An 8,753-nucleotide genomic window follows, 5' to 3' on the forward strand; every position below is an offset into this window, starting at 1 on the left:
TGCTTTTTTTTTTTTTTGTAAGCAGGGACTGGTTCTCCTGTTCAGCCTGCTACCGTTGGACTGCCCTGGTATGTGAGTTCTCTCAAATGAAACCCCATGTCTTATTTGCTGGATCTGGGTCTCTTCTTCGGCCTTTTAAACCTGGTGCCATCCCTGCTGAGGTTAATAGGGGTTCAGAATGACAATCATATACAATCTGCATTCATTTTTCTGGTGGAAATATTACTAATACACAAGACCGATAGTTCCAATTCAAGCTACTTTTTCTATAGGACATGTCATTTTTTTGCCCAAGCTCACCAAGTTATACTACTAGGTGTTTCTATGCTCTTTTATGAGAGGAACAAAGTAAATAATATACTCATTAAGCAACTAAGAACTTAGTATATGCATTATTTTAATCTTAACGCAATCAGAAAGAATTGTATTGTGGGCTTATATTTCACTAATGGTATTTTAGATTACTTATTTCTATTTGAAATTAGTAGATATTAAGAAATCAGTATTACATTGAAATATTCAGGAATAAAAGGGCCTGATGTCTGCAGCTTACTCCCTTGTATATGCATGTGTTTGGGGCTGGTAGAGATTCCAAAGAAAGAAGCACTAAATGCCAGGGTGATCAGGCCAAAGCATTTATTAGGGGAAGTTACTTACGGAGTGCTGCAGCAATCCTCATGACAGAGAAAAGAGGTGTTCTAGCTAAGTATGTCTCCAGTGAGGGGGTCAGGGTGTGAAATTTAAGATTTTAAGAAATCTGGCTCAGGGCAGGGACAGTTTGCTTCAGTGTTTTGGGCAATGTCTTAGATACCTGGGAATGTTTAAGGCCCCAGTTTTGGTTCAAGTCTGCTGGGAAAGGCCTGCAGATGGCTGGGTCACAGAGTGGCCCAGGCACTTCATGATTTTTGGTCAGAATATAGAAAGACAGCTGGGGACCCTACAACATGAGAGAGGACAATAGAGCAAATGTGGAAACATTGTACTTGTATTATATAAAAATGGTTGTGAATTTAGTGGAAGACACATGGAAGTTCTTTGTACTACCTAGCAATTTTTCTGTGAGCCAGAAATTGTTTCATAAAAAATTGTTTTAAAAATATGAGACGTAAATATATTTTCTTCTACTGTTTGATTTGAGGGTAATGCCAAAATAAGTTTCCTTGAATATCAATAAACATAATTTTAAAGCTTTCAGGTGCTCAAAATTAAGAAACCATTTAAAACTCTTTCCATTAAAAACCTAATTCAAAAGAACAACATGTTTTCATTTTTAAAGATAATTAGTATAACTATATTTTGTATCATAAATATTTCCCAAGAATTCTTATTGACTACCTACTTTGTGCGAGGCACTGTTCAAGGTGCTGTATACAAAGACTGCTCTTATGTAGCTTATATTCTGCTGGTGGTGGTAGTAGTGGTGAAGATATTAGATAAACAAATAATGGCATATCTGAAAGTGATAAAGTCTAAAAAGATAAATGAATCAGAATGAGATGAGTTGCTGGTTAGGGTCAATGATAAGTTACATCTGAGCCGAGATTCAGGAAGTGAGGGAGGGAGCCAAGAGGGTAACTTGGAGAAGCTGTCTAGGCAGGAAAATAACAGGGTTAAAGGCCTTGTGTACTCACCATGTTCGAGAAGCGGCAAGACTAGAGTAGCAAGAAGAGAATATAAAAGAGGGGGAATAATGGATGAAATGAGAGATGTAGTGAGAGCTAGACAATGTAAGACCTTGTAGAACATTGTAAGGTCTTTGGCTTTTACCCTGAGTGAGCAGAAAATGCACTGAGGGTTTTGATCAGAGGAGTGAGATAATCTGATTTAATTTTAAAAGGATAATTGTGGCTGTGTTGTGGAGGATGGACTGTAAGACAGATGATGATAGAAGTAGGAAGATGAATCTAAAAGCTGTTGCTATAATGCAATTGAGTTCTGGGAGCTTGAGAACCAGAGTGCTGGTAGTAGAGGAAGATGCAGAATGGTCAAAACTTGCACCTATTCTGCAGCTAGAGTTGAAGGATTTGTTAATAGATTGAATGTGAGGAATGAGAGAAATTGCTGAATCAGGAATTATTTCAAGGTTTTTCACTAAGGAGAAAAACTGAGGAGGAGGCTTTGGAAGAGCAAATTAGGATTTCATTTTTGGATATCTCATGCTTGAGATAACTATGAAACATCCAAAAGAAGAGGTTGACCAGACACTATGTTATGTGAGTCTGGAGTTCAGGGAGATAGCTAGGCTACAGAATTAATTTGAGAGTTGTCAGCATATAAATGGTACCTGAAGTTATGAGACTGAATGGGATCCCCTAGGAAGTGAGTAAAGAGAAAACCAGATAGTTGAAGTCAGGAAAACAAAAGAACTTTCAGGAGACAGGAGGACAACCAGGAGAGCATAGGGATCTGAAGACAGTATTTCAAGGAGGAGGGAGTGATCAGTTTTGTCAAATGCAACTGACAGGTCAATTAAGTTTAGGTCTGAGAATTCAATTAAAAAACGGGAGTACAATATTGCTTTGATCAGAGCAGTTTTGGTGGAGTGGTGGGCATGAAACCCTAGTAGATTCAAAAAGAGGAAGACAATAAGTAGAGATGTTTTCAAGGAGTGTTACTGTAAGGGAGAGCAGAGAGTAGGGGTAAGAGATAGAGGGGAAAGTGGAATTAAGGTTTCTTAAAACATGGGCAATATTACAAGTACGTATATTGACAGAAACGATCAAATAGAGGGACAATTAACAATTCCTTGGAGGGATGAGGGGGACAGAATTGCAGAAGTTATGTTCTTGAGAAAGCAGAAGATGGACAAGTTAACCAGGTGGTCGCAGTCGGCTATTCCATAGTAACTGGAGGAAAGGCAGACTGTATGGGTAGAAATGCAAGTAGGTGGGTAGAGAGGTGGAGAGAGTTTATGGCGGCTATTCTAGTTTCTTCTGTCAGTAAAATAGGAAGCAAGACATTTTCACTAGCAGAGAAAACAGTTCTCAGGGAAAGGCCATATTTTAGTTAAAGTAACAAGATGATGTGAACTTAAGATATTCAGAGTGCACTTTTATTTCTTCTCTCTGCCCTTTTTAACTGTTCGAGGCATTTTCCTTTAAGAGATTAACAATGGTCTATTCTGCCATAAACTAATTTAAGAATATTGCTGCCCATCATGGCTACATCAACTGGAGATGAAATACTTATAATCTCTATTTTCCTTATGAAGCATATTTTTGGTAATAATTTCATTAGAACGCTCTAATGAAGTATAATCTAAGATATATTGGACCAGTTAATCTAGAACGATGGAAGAACAATATCTTTTTCTTTGTGGTTAGTCATATGTTCTGAACATAATTATCTGATCAAAGAAACAGTATTAAGACAGGAATAGTAGGAGCTCCTACTGAAAATACTTGCCTCACTTAAAAGTAAATCCGTTTTTCTTTCACACCAAATGAGGATGAATATTTAGAGTTTCATGGATTGACTTTCAAATGAGACATGTGAAGAATGATGACTTCTTTTAGATTTTAACAACCCAGTTTGATAAACACAACTTGAATGGACCTTGAGCAAATTATTCTGAATGCAAAAAAAGCCAATCATGAATGATGGTTTTTATGAAATTCTTTTTTTAACATTTAAATTTTTATTGATGTATAACATGCATACAAGAAATGCATGTGCAAGGTATTCATGTAAATTCTTGAAATAAGATGACGTTCTTGAAATAACACAATTATAGAGATAGAGAACAAATTAGGGGTTAGGGATCTGAGAGGAAGTGTGTGGCTATAAAAAGGTAACAAGAGGGAGTCTTGGGGTTATGCAATATTTCTATATTTTCATTGTGGCAACTGCATAAAGCTACATATGTGATATAATTTCATAGGACTACAAACATATACACACATGTACAAATGAGTGTATGTGTAACTAGTGACATCTGAATAGGCTCCGTGGATTAATACTGATGTCAAATTCCTGCTTTTGTTACTGTACAATAGTTATGCAAGATGTCCATATTGGGGGAGGTAGGATGAAAGATTCATGGGACTTCCTGTATGTTTTCTTTTAACTTGTGAATTTACAAAAATAAAGTTTCAAAAAGTCCTACTAGATACCCTAAGAAATAAAACAAAAATCACAGCAATCAATCTGTGCATCATTTTAAAACGCCATGGTCAGTTGTGGAAGAAAAATAGTATGAAATTTAAAAGTGACTCAAAGAAACCTCTCCTGTCTTTAATGCTTTGACACCATGGACTGGTACTTCAATTGACCTTCCGACAGTTAACAGACTAGGAAATTACTTTTAATACTGTTCACATATTTGTCTTAACCCGTTAGCTTTTTTTAAAGCTGCATTCTTGACGTAATTTCCCTTAGAAATGGGTTCCATAAACTAAATATATCTATGTAGTCAAATTGCTAATACTTCCTTTTAGAAAACAGTGATGGTGATGTAGTCCCTTGTTTTCATTTTTGCTTTGACTCTTTGAAAGTTCAGAGCTAATAATCAGAAAAATACAAAAAGATTTACACACAAGCAAAAGCAATTACTTTCACACATGAGTAGGTAAATGGGACAAAGATTTTTAAAATGTAGATGTAAAAGAAGAGTATTCTGTCACTTAGCCTGTCTGTAGTTCTTCTGTGGCCCTCTCTGTTTCAGTTTTTCAGTAACGAACCTGACTTGATTACCACATCTAATGCACATTTAACCTCAGTCAACTTATTTGTTTCTCGGAGCAGCCTGCTTATGCTCCGCCTTCTTCCAACTACCAAAGCGTCTCTGTTCCAGAACAATTTCTATCTCTTTAGTTTCACTAACCACCTATAGCAGATACTAGGAAATAACCTAGGTTTTCTTAAGGGAATGTAGTGTTCTATCTGCAGGCAAGACTGTGCTCCAATAGTTAAATTGCTTCTGTTTATTGAAATTCTTAAAATCATAGGATCCAGAAGGAAATACTAGAAGAGACACAGCCTACTCAAATTCAACAGCCAGTAAGAAATGTGTGCAGGGCTCCATATTCCCTGTCCAGTGCTCCTTCCACATGTATCATGAGGTTGGGGGAAGAGGTATGCATATAAATGATTGATGACATTAGCAAGTTAAATAATTTTTAATAAAAGGAGTAATTATACTTTAAAATTTAATTGACAGTAAAAGTACTTGAAAATGTGATAAAATAAAGGGGAGAAATATATTTTCTATTTATGTGTTTTTAAAATATCACATTTAAATAGGCACCACTATATATAGAGTTTTTAATGATAAAAAATATTTCTAGGTCTTTGTGGCTAGCAGATGATAATGATGACTTACATTTGTCCAGTGCTTTTCTAATTCCTCAATTCTTTCCATTTGATACTCATAAGAATCATGTAAAATAAGTGGAATTGGTTTTGTCATCATTTTGTGGCCTAGAAAATTGGACTGTGGCCAGAGCCAGGGGAAATAATAGAATTAGAACTCACATCTTCTGATGTTAAATTTAGTGCTTGTTTGACTAAATAAAAGTCCTTGTCAAGTCTGCAAATGTTGCTTAAAGACCTGTGCAGGAACATGCTGAATCTCCACGCTTGCTATGATCATTCCATCGAAAACTTGCACATCTTAAGGGCAGGACAGTGCAGCCCAAGGTGAATGTAAACCCCGGAAGTACAGTTAATTTACTTCAGATTATGGAACAAGGTGTTCCTCCAAATATAAAATATTACTACAGAAACGATTTCATGAAAAATCACATCAAGCATTTAGACACTGCACAGAACTATTTAATGATAGTAGCCTAGCTTCAGTCTAAAGGATACAATCTATGTCTGATCATATTTAGTGTATTAGGTGAGAGAGCTTTTCAGAAGCTCCTTCGCAAGGAGGACCAGGAGACTTCTGCGAAAATTTATTAAGGAAAGATGAGGATGTGCACGATATATTTGATGAAGTAAGAAAGCCTTAGTTCTTGGTTCTTGGGGGTGGGTGAATAGAGAGAAGCATGATTCTAAATACCACATCGTGGCTGTCACTTGGTTTGGGTCCCCACCCCAGCCCCGCTAAATGAATGTGTGTGCCCCAACCTGCTGCCACGCCTTGTAGCACCGTTGCGCAAACCAGAATAAGATGCCCCCTTTGGGCAGATGCAGCCCTGGGAGCACAAGACTCTGGCTCAGCAAGATGATGCATCCTTTGTGGAAAGAAAGTCTTCTCATCTTTCAAGGAGGTATAGCCTCTCGCCAATAGCTTACCCAGCAGTACATTGGCTAACAGGCCCTGTTCAACTCTTCATCTGGGCAAAAATTGTGTATCCTTACACAGTGTCCTGTGCATGGTACAAAATCATACTTTAACTGAAACAAATTTCTTTAAACTGTAAATATTGATCATAGCAGCAGCATTGTGTAGGGACCCTTTAATAGAATTTAACATAAGGATAAAGTGGCGTTATCTTTTATTCTAAACAGAAAACTGTTGTTTTGACATCTTAAGAGGTGTCAGTGGCTCAGTAGGGGTAGGAGATAGTTGTGCCTGAGGAACATGGCCAAATGCAGCAGATGCACATTGGCAAATTGTGGGTGTCCAATAAATATTCTGGTGACCAATGGATGCCTGTGGAAAATGGCAAGTCCTCAGCAGATTTGGTAGTACACAGCAGGTGCCACCAAGCAAAGGCACATGGTGGCTCATATTGGGTGCTGAGTATGATTGGTAGGAAGGATGTGCATGAGTGTCTGGGGATTCTTGGAAACGCTGGGAGCAGAGTGAGGGGAGTGAGTGTCCTATGTAAGAGCCTGAATGTCTTGTCTCAATAAATTTGGGGATGGGAAATGGAACATTAGTGAAATTTGGCTTTTTGCTGTTATTGTCAGCCCATCTGTTTCCACAATCTGGGGAAGCCTAGAATAACTCAGGTTACACAACTGCTTAATGTAGCCCATCCTTCATATTTTGTTTAAGGTCAAATATTAAAAGGATTTTGAGAAAAAAGTGAAATAAAATGTGATTGGCTTTTGCTACTTTTTTTCAGAGTAGCAAATCATCCTACATCCAAATTGTTCTATGATAAATTCTTAATATAAAAAGGATGTTTTTTAATATAAAAAGAGATAATCCTCCATAAATAACTTTAATAAAAGCTGAGGTAACAGCTTTTATTAATAAAAAAATTAAAAAATAACTTTAATAAAAACAAGGAGGTAATTAGGGTGAGGGTCATTGCATAGGTATTATACAAATAATGGATTTTAGAATTTAACTAGTCAAAAGAAGAAAATGACATTTGGGGAGTTAAGCAAATCATTTATAAAAGGTTTTTTTTTTTTTTTTTTTTGGAGACAGTCTCACTCTGTCTCACTCTGTCACCCAGGCTGGAGTGCAGTGGTGCAATCTCTGCTCACTGCAGCCTCCGCCTCCTGGGTTTAAGCGATTCTCATGCCTCAGCCTCCTGAGTAGTTGGGATTACAGGCGTGTGCCACCATACCTGGCTAATTTTTGTATTTTTAGTAGAGATGGGGTTTCACCATGTTGGCCAGGCTAGTCTCAAATTCCTGACCTCAAGTGATCTTCCTTCCTCGGCCTCCCAAAGTGCTGGGATTTCAGACGTGAGCCAGAAAAGTTCTTTTGACATTTGATTTAATAATTCTGCAGAGGATGGTATGATGCAGCACAAAGACAGTGATATAGCTGCACAGCCATCATTGCCTTTTTTTTTTTTTTTTAAAGAGGCAAGATAAAAAGGACTTGTATTTCAAAATAACTGTGTTTGAGTGGGCTGAACTTGAGGGAGTAGAAGCCAAGAAACAGCTTTATTCAGCCTCACTAATCCCCTTAAGCTGCTCTCTGTTGACATCTTCCCTCTTGGTTAAAATCCTCCAACATTTACAGTGAATTTTCTACTCTTACATCATAAAAAAAACACTCCTGGGCCCACTGCAGTGGCTCACACCTATAATCCCAACACTTTGGGAGGCCGAGGTGGGAGGATTGCTTGAGCCCAGGAATTCAAGACTAGCCTGGGCAATATGGGAAGAAATTGTCTCTATAAAAAATTTTAAAAATTAGCTGGGTTTGGTGGCATGACCCTGTGGTCCGAGCTACTTGGGGGACTGAGGCAAGATGGTCACTTGAGTTCAGGAGTTTGAGGTTGCAGTCAACTATGATCGTGCTGCTGCTTTCCAGCCTGAGCGAGAGACCCTGTCTCTAAAAAACAAAACAAAAAACCAAAACCCATTCCTGTTACTTTCAGTCAAAAGAAAAATTTTATCTTAGTAATTAAAATGTCCAATTTATTTTAACTCCAAATCCAGTGCAAAATGTCTCCTTAGCCCCAACTCACTCCTGGACAGCTGTAGTGAGAAATGGGCTCAGCCTCTCCTGTCTTCCTCACTCCCCGCGGACCTCCTCCCTAGCTGCTTTTTCTTAGCCTTGATGGACAGATCTGGGGAGTGGGTTGGGGAGAGAATTCAGATAAAAGGAAAACAACTTTCAGTGGCTGGTGTGGTGTGGTAGAGCAGTGGTTTCCCTCTGGCTGTGGGGAATGCACATTTGATGCCTGTGGATGGCCATCGCCTCTCTGGCTCATCCTACTGAGCTCTCAACCTTGAACTTCCAAGTCTACCAGACACAGGCACTTTTTGAGTCTCAGAGGCCCTCCAGGCAGTGCTCTGGAGTAGGATTCAGAGTGGTTCCAGATGATTCCCTCCACAGGTCCACCTGGCCCAAGGCAAAACTCTGCCCTCTTGCCCTGCAGAGGAGGCAGTAC

The sequence above is a fragment of the Macaca nemestrina genome, chromosome 11 (genome assembly GCF_043159975.1).
Source record: "Macaca nemestrina isolate mMacNem1 chromosome 11, mMacNem.hap1, whole genome shotgun sequence".
Lineage (NCBI taxonomy): Eukaryota > Metazoa > Chordata > Mammalia > Primates > Cercopithecidae > Macaca > Macaca nemestrina.